Here is a 9,006-nt window from a genome sequence, read left to right as displayed (position 1 = left end):
TAGCTAACTCTACAGTGTTAATCACATTGCAATACATAAATGTCTCAAATCAACACATTGTATATCTTAAAGTTATACAATGTTATATGCCAATCATATTTTAATAAAAAAAAAGTCAGGACTGAATATTATTCTGTGTATATTTTTAATGCAACATGCTAATCATACATTTTTTCCCTCTGATCTAATTAAATTATATATATATATATATATACTATAGGATGTGATATATATTATAATGTATATTACTTTATATATATATATATACATATATATATATATATTTACTAGAATTGCCTATTTTGAACCACCCTTGTATTTCTGTCATTATTCATTCATACCGTCAATATTTATTATGTGCCTAAAGTGTGGCAGGTATTTTCCGGGATGCTAGAGACTCATAAATAAACAAAACATGTAAAATCTTGCCCTAAAGTTATATAGTTATTTTAAAATACCAGTGTGTTCTCTTTTTTAACACCGGATTTCTTACCTGAGTATTGATTTTAATAAATCATATTCATTTGAATTTTGTTATCAGTATTATTCTGACATCAAAAAATATTTTTAAGCTTCACCTGAATTACTGCTCTGGAAAATTTTAAATTGCATTGGAATTAGATTCTTGGTTTGAAATTACTTACTATGAGACCATCTGGGCCTCTCAGTTTTTAGTGAGGTTTTTTTCTCAAATAGTTTAGAATTAATCTGCTTGAAATTATTGGCTTGTTTAGATTTTCCATTTCTTCTGGGACTAATTTTGGTAATTTATGTTATGTCTGTAATACAATACATTTAATCCTGGTTTTCAGAGAGTTTTACACAAATTATTCTAAAGAATTTTGATACATATGTTTTAAGTTCCTTTCTGGTTTTTTTCTTTCCTCATTTTTAATTTTGCTAGCATAGCAAAATTTTTCATGTATTAATCTAGTATCATTTTATCACTTAAAATGTATAAACTAACTAGTTTTGAAGTTTTAATAATACTACTGATTTAAGCCTTTAAATTTTTACTTTGTTATTTCAATCTCCATATGTGGGGATGTTTTTCCCAAAATTTTTAACATTGAAAATGCAACAATTAAAAAAAAATTCTTATTTGGGAATATATGAGTTTAAGACTCTGGAATTTTTTTTTTTTTTTTTTTTTTACTAAGGTTAGGTTTAGCATTATCTGTTTTTAAAACATATGTCCTCTGGGGTGCCTGGGTGGCTCGGTCGGTTAAGCATCCAACTTCAGCTCAGGTCACGATGTCATGGTCCGAGAGTTCGAGCCCCACGTCGGGCTCTGTGCTGACAGCTCAGAGTCTGGAGCCTGTTTCAGATTCTGTGTCTCCCTCTCTCTCTGCTCCTCCCCTGTTCATGCTCTGTCTCTTTCTATCTCAAAAATAAATAAACGTTAAAAAATTTTTAAAAAAAAATATAAAACATATGTCCTTTGTCATTATTATGTCTATATTGTGTTGTTTTGCTTTGTAGTTCACCTTTAAGAGTTGTACAATAGTGTTTTACCTGTAATTTTTAAGTATTTTGAGATAATTTTAGATTTTCTTTCCTCAATTTTAAATATTACTCCATTGTAGGGGCACCTGGGTGACTGAGTAGGTTAAGTGTCCGACTTTGGCTCAGGTCATGATCTCACAGTCCGTAAGTTCGAGCCCCATGTCGGGCTCTGTGCTGACAGCTCAGAGCCCGGAGCCTGCTTCCGATTCTGTGTCTCCCTCTCTGCCCTTCCCTCACTCGCGTTTTCTGTCTCTCTCTCTCTCTCTCTCTCTCTCTCTCTCTCTCTCTCTTTCTCTCTCCTCTCTCAAAGAATAAATAAACCTTAAGAAAAATTTATTACACCACTGTGGTTGGAAAATATAGCCTTTTTTACTTCCCTAAATATATTGTAATTTCCTTTGTGATCTAACATATGCTGCATTTTAGCAGTTGCCTTATCCTTTGGTGCCCGGTTCGTATCCCTCAGACTCTACTGTTTTCATTGTGCACCTTTGATCTTCCAGCTGCAAGTGTCCATATCTCTCTGACACAGAGTTTTTCTGAAATCGTAGAAGCCTATCCTGTTCCCGTGAGTAGTCCAGAAGCTCTGAATTTACACATGCCCCACAACTATCAACCGAGGACTGCTGGGGTATGGCATATAAATAAATACCCTAGCTGCCTCCCTCCCTGGGGTGGATAAATTTCGTCATATTTTATACCATTTCTCAGAGTTTTTCCCGTATGATTAATCTGTGACAGGTAGTTTAATTATGCACCCTTTATGGGATGCTTTCCTTTCACTGTATAACTTTTCCTTACTTGTGTTTCTTATTTCCTCTAATAAACACATTTTACTGGAATTCTTGTCTTAAGACTTACATCTGGGAGAATTCAAAATAAGACAGAACTAATTGTATTACTACATTTTTTTCCTGTTAGATTATATGGTAAACTACTCAAGAAGATTATATGACTTATTCATTACCTATTCATGGTAGTTTAAAGTCTGTTTATCCTTCATGGTTTCCCTTAATTTTGTTCTTGCACTCTGCATTTTATATTTTAAACATTTTGTTATTGAGTAACTAAATATTAATCCCAAAATTTTATCAGTGTCAGCAGTGCTCTTTATAACATGCCCTTTCTTTTCTTCTTTAAGAATTCTAGCATTAATACCATGACACAGGTTGGTTCATACTTTTGCCTTTGAATCATTTAATTTATTTTTTATCTATTAAAATTTTTTTTAACGTTTTTATTTATTTTTGAGAGACAGAGAGAGACAGAACGTGAGCGGGGAGAGGTAGGGAGAGAGGGAGACACAGAATCCGAAGCAGGCTCCGGGCTCCGAGCCATCAGCACAGAGCCCGATGCAGGGCTCAAACTCACGAACTGCAAGATCATGACCTGAGCCGAAGTTGGGCACTTAACCAACGGAGCCACCCAGGCACCCCTACCTTTAAATCATTTTAGATATACCCATTAGATACAGCATATATTTGCTAGTGTTGTTTTTATCCGTTCAACCTGTTCCTTTCAGTATGTGAACTTTTATTGCATTTCTGCTTACATATATACAAATATTTGATCTTAGTTCTCTTATTTTTTTTTTATTAAACGTTTCCTTTGTTTTCTCTCTTCTGCTGTGTGAATTGTGTGTGGGTTTCTTTCTTCTAGTGTTTAGCTTTATAACCTTACATGACATATGATGAATTTTGAAGGATGGAAAAACCTGTCCTCTACACGTTGACAGGGGTGAAAGTCCTTCCATAAAGAGAGATTAATGTGTGCACTTGCACAGGAGGCGAAAGTTGTTCTAGGGAGAATGAGAGTACGTACCACCTTAATGAAACACTAGTCCTTTCTCTGCTACTGTCTTTTAGGGGAGAGAAGAATTACTTAAAGGAAAACACTGTAATGGGGCGCTTGTATTTTTGGCATTTAAATTCTTCATGCTTGAAATACCTTAAAATATCAAATTCTCCACTTTTCAACCCTTTAAAATAGTGCATTAAATTAGTTCAAATTCAAGTGCTTCTAGTTTTGAAAAATTGGTTTTTTGATGATTCTTGTTTTCACTTTGGGTTGAGAGGCTGTGGGTATTAATAATCATTGGCATGATGTCTGTCAAGTTACTTGTCAGTGCTTTTCCAGATAATTCCAGTATTTTCCAGATAATTATAATTTAAAAAAAATGATACTAGTGATATCTAATACATACTATTTACTATTAAACACTGGTCCCTGTTATTTATATGTAGTAACTCACTTAACCCTTAAGAGTTAAATGAGGATAATACTACATGCAACTATGAGTTGCATATTAATACCACTGTAAATTTATATCTGAAAAAAATTGAGTAGCAGAGGCTGTGTATCCTGCCCAGAGTTTCACATCCCAGGAGTTGATTTCATAATTCATTGTACTTGGCTACTGAACTTTTAACCACTTTTTAAGCATGACACTACATACACTCAGATAAGAGTCATCTTTTAAGACTACATATCTGGGAGTATAAAATATTTTATTGTACTCTTTCTGTTTCTTATACCCAAAACCTGGATAAGATAAATGAAACAAATGGCAGAAGACTATGAGAGGTGGAGAAGAGACTGTCTCAGCTAGGGCTCTTGGTATTCTAGAAGAGAGTCAGAGCTGAGTCCTCTGGAGATTTTTTAACCTTCTGTGTATCCCACCTTGAGTGTCAGAGAAGTTCTCAACTCAGAAATGCCAGCAGGTACTGAGAAAAAAGCAAAGAACAATGAAAAAGTGGAGTAAGTCTGTTTTTTCTGGGGTGAAGACTGGAGCGCAGTGGTTCTCAACTGGGAGTGATTTGGTTCCCAAGGGAACGTTTGGCAACATCTCTAGACATCTGGGGTGATGACTTTTGGGGTGGGAGAGCTCTACCAGCGTCTTGTGTGTAGAGGCCAGGAATGTTGTTCAGGATTCTACAATGCACAGGGCAGCTCCCCAAGGCAAAGAATTACCCAGCCCAAGTATCAAAAGTGTCAAGGTAGAGATATCCTGCTCTGAGCGGTCCAAGCAGGCACCAGCAAACTATGGCCCTGTTCACCAAACCCAGCTCACCACCTGTTTTTGTAAATAATGATTCACTGAAACTTTGCTTGTGTATAATACATATGATGTGTGTGTATGTGTGTGTTTGTGAGAGTGACAGAGGGAGAGAGGGACTTATTATGGACAGTTTTGTTTTTTTGTTTTTTTTTTTTTAATTTTTTTTCAACGTTTATTTATTTTTGCGACAGAGAGAGACAGAGCATGAACGGGGGAGGGGCAGAGAGAGAGGGAGACACAGAATCGGAAACAGGCTCCAGGCTCTGAGCCATCAGCCCAGAGCCTGACGCGGGGCTCGAACTCTCGGACCGCGAGATCATGACCTGGCTGAAGTCGGACGCTTAACCGACTGCGCCACCCAGGCGCCCCTATTATGGACAGTTTTAATAGGGATCGTTTTTGTTCAAAATAAGTAAAAGGATTAGCATTTAAGCAGAATCTTCTTGCAGTGTACAGAAGACTGAAAAGGGGGCCAAGCCTTTACTCTGTTTTTTTTTGCTGAACTGATTTCACTGAGATCTGGTGGCAATGTTGTTTTCCTGATCAGCATACTCTGGGGGAAAGAGACTCTGCTGTAGGCCTTGTGCTATTCCGTTACACTTCTCTGCTCAGCTGTTTCTCTTTGCTTTTGCAGAGGTACTAATAAAGTATGTAAGAAAGAGCAATAGACAATCTCTATAAATGAATATTACTAAGGAAAATATTTGGCAGGAAAAATGAAATTATATTTTGAAGTTAGTATTTTCAGTAGAATTTATTACTTCATTATGCTTTCACTGTAATTTCTACATAGAGTACTACTTTAGTGATACTTAACATATGTATGAACTGATGACACATTGCAAATTCCTCATGAAGATTTTCTCATAGCATTATAATTATTCTGTCTTCAAGATATATGTTAATTACACAGGTGAAAATAGTAACTTGATGGTAGAGAAACCTGACAGATACCTCTTTAACCAAGTGATCAAGGTTAATATCATCAGTAATAAGATATATCAACATCATGAACCCCTCGATGTGATGTAATGAGAAGAACTCACTTTTGCTTCTGTAGCATTCTGGCAAAAAAATGTCTTAACTGGAATTCATCCTGAAGAAACATCACACAAATCCAAAGTGAGGGACATTCAACAAAGTAATTGGCCAGTTCTCTTCAAAAGTGTCAAGGCCATGACACTTCTCAGTTTGGAAGACATGACAACTAAATGCAAAGTGCCATTCTAGATTGGATCCTGGAGTCGTGAAAGGACATTAATGTGACAATTGGTGATACTTGATGAAATTTTGTAGATTAGTTAGTAGTATTTTACCAGTGATAATTCCCAGGTTCCGGCAATAGCATTATGGTTTTATAAGATGATAATATTTGGAGAAGCTGTAAAAAGATAAAGGAGCTCTGTGTATTATATTTACAACTTCTTTTGGTGATGTATGTTTTGCGTTTTATTCCATCAACTCTAACACAAATTAGCGGCTCCATAAAATCTTGAATTAATAAATATACATCCATTAGTTTAATCTTAAATTTTATTTATCTGTACTTTCTTTTAACCATTTGTTTCCTGATACTGGATCATGCTTTCACCTACATGGAAGTCAATTATTGTTTTCTTACACAGAAACCTGCAAAATCCCAATACCCAATTGTGTCTACATGTTTTTTCAAAGACCCTATTGATACTCCACATTTTTCGCTAGAAGACATGGCACAGATAACACCAGAACTATCAGGGCCTGATTTGAAATGCTAGCCTATAATTTTTAGTTATTCATTGAACTCATGAACCTGCACTAGTAATTGGAATATACATTTATATACTTTTAAAATATTAAAACCTTAGCTCTTTAATTTGTTTTATCTTTGTTTTCTTTCATTTGTATTGAAGCGTTTTGACTACAGCACTCAGATAAGTCATGAATTTATTTTTAAAGGTGTCATAGTGTTTGAACTTTCCATATATCCCCTCATTTAAAAGGTACTAACAGTAGATACATACGATACAAGTAATTTCACATGCCTCATGTGAAAATCTCTGCTTCTGTGCATTCCAAATTTTGATAGTTAAGAGAAATAAAAATTATTTTTCTTTTATAATCTGGATAAATATCATGGCTGTTCCAAAAATATTTGGTGATATCATTGTTTGAAGCCTCTGGGTGAAGCAAATTAATTGTAAGGTGGTTATCCTTTGCATTAAAAATATCCCGACCTAAAAATCTTGTTATTTGGAAGCAGCCAAATCTATTGTTATGTGGGTGTTGATATCAGGAGCTCCATATTTAAGTAGAAATTAACTTGAAATTAAATTAAAGCATTTTGCTATCAAGATCAGAACAAAACTCAGCACTACCTCCCTGGAATAAATAATTTTCACATAGCTACATTTATCATATTAAAAAAGATGTTAATAAAGCTAATATTATAAATGAACGAGCTCCCATTCTAGAATTTTCCTAAAATGAAAGGTGCCTTAGTAAAGTTAATTATATTAGAGTTGTAGTGAAGAGTAAGCTTGAACATGTTATTATTGTGGTGAAAATGATGGATCTAGTATGCTGACATAAAAAATTCTTAAATGAAATAAGTTAACTTTCACCAAGAGAAATTGCCTCATAGCCCAGTAAGATGACCGGCAGTAGGTATGCATACATGAGCCAACCCACTTTAAAGATTGTCATCCAGGAGGTGATTTCTGTTGTGGAAACTGATTTCAATTTTATGTTCTTAAAGTATCCATCTATGAGAATTTTATTTTATGTTTTTTAAGTTTATTTATTTAATTTGAGAGAGAGCACGTGTGAGTGGGAGAGGGGCAGAGGGAGAACCCTGAGCAGGCTCCACACTGCTGGCCCAGACCCCAGTGCAGGGCTCGATCCCATGAACCGTGAGATCATGATCTGAGCCAAGACCAAGAGTGGGACACTTGACCGACTGAACCAGCCAGTCACCTCTATGAGAATTTTATCTTATTTGGTAAGAAAATTTTCATCGTTTTGTTGTATCATGAAGCATTGAAACATCCAAACAAATCAGTATGTGGGTGGTGAGGCAGCTGCTTTCTCCTTCACTTCTTTGGGTTCCTAGAACAACTTGTCAGTAGATTCTTTTTTTTAAAAAGATGACCTTTTGTGTTATTCAACTCTTTAGGCATGTGCTGGTACAACACAAACTTCTGTCAGATGCAACGAGCTAGCATCCAGGTATCATGCACAACAGCTCAGTAATAGCACACTGCATCTGCTCCCACTGCAGTGGGGCTCATTTGTTAACATTTGGAGCATCTGGAGGAGTAAGTATGGTATGGGAAAGAGAGCGAAGGGGAAAAAAGCATGAGTATGTGGCTGGGAGGAGAGAAGGTCGGCAGAAGTTGTGCAGCCTGAATATGTCATTGGTGCAAACTCAAGCATCCTTGACGTTCTTTAATAGGAACATCTGGTGGAATCCCATCATGAGGTCTTTATCAGCCTTGAGCTGGCCCGCAACCATGGTGATGATGCAGGTATGTGGCACAGGCCAATGATGCTGTGTCATGATGCTGTGTCGTGATGCTGTGCTAGGTTTTCTGAAACAGAAGGGTAGACGATTTCTCCACAATGGTAGCTTTCTCTTGGGATTTCTGTCCTTCCCACCTAAGGCATGGTGCGTCAATATAAATTGCACCTAGTTACATTCTGTCATTATCAAGTAACTGGTAGTAATGTTGAATGAAGCTCGATCCAGTCTGTTCCCAGATTGGCTTATTTCCCATTCTGGAGCATCAGCTGGCCTCATTGAGATCCCAGGAGATGGCGTGATGTCTGCAGTGACAATGGCAACCCAGCCTGATCTGCAAGGGGAATCTTAAATACTGATGTCGGTGTAATTAAAATAACTTCTAACATAAAATTGAAAAGAAATTTATTTAGATCAAGCAAGCTTATATGTAATTAGATGGATTTGTATAAATCCCAGTTGCTATTGAACTGTGACACAGTTTTTGATTAAGACATTTGTCTTATGGACCTTAAAATGACTTCCCAAATTCAAGGCTTTTCCTTACTTTTTATTATGGTATACCAAAGTTTACAAGTTTAATGTTACAGTTCTGTCAAGTTTTTCTCCCTAGGATTATATAGTGCACATGTGTTTTGTTCTTGTTCTTGTTTCCGTTTTACTGTTGTATCCCAAAGAACAAACAGAAAAAATGATAACATGGAAGATTCAAATCCATATATACCATATATTAAATATAAACAGGCTAAATACTCCATTTTAAAAGTCAAAGGTAGTCAGAAAACATCAAAATAATCTTAAAAGTGAACTGCATGGCCTATGGAAAAGAATGGGGAAAAATGTACAATGTGACAGTTAAGCAAAGAGAAGTTGATTTGTTATTCTTATATTGGACACGGTAGATTTAGGTGAAAAAATAGGCTTATTTCAATATAATAAGAGG

General features: G+C 35.8%; 1 pseudogene; it reads right to left on the bottom strand.

Moving 5' to 3' along the window:
• Positions 1-7,829: 7,829 nt before the first annotated feature.
• Positions 7,830-8,319, bottom strand: LOC125156932 (nuclear transport factor 2-like; annotated as a pseudogene).
• Between the last annotated feature and the right edge of the window lie 687 nt (positions 8,320-9,006).

This window comes from Prionailurus viverrinus, chromosome X, assembly GCF_022837055.1.
Source record: "Prionailurus viverrinus isolate Anna chromosome X, UM_Priviv_1.0, whole genome shotgun sequence".
Taxonomy (NCBI): Eukaryota; Metazoa; Chordata; class Mammalia; order Carnivora; family Felidae; genus Prionailurus; species Prionailurus viverrinus.
This window is presented reverse-complemented; position numbering and strand designations above follow the sequence as displayed.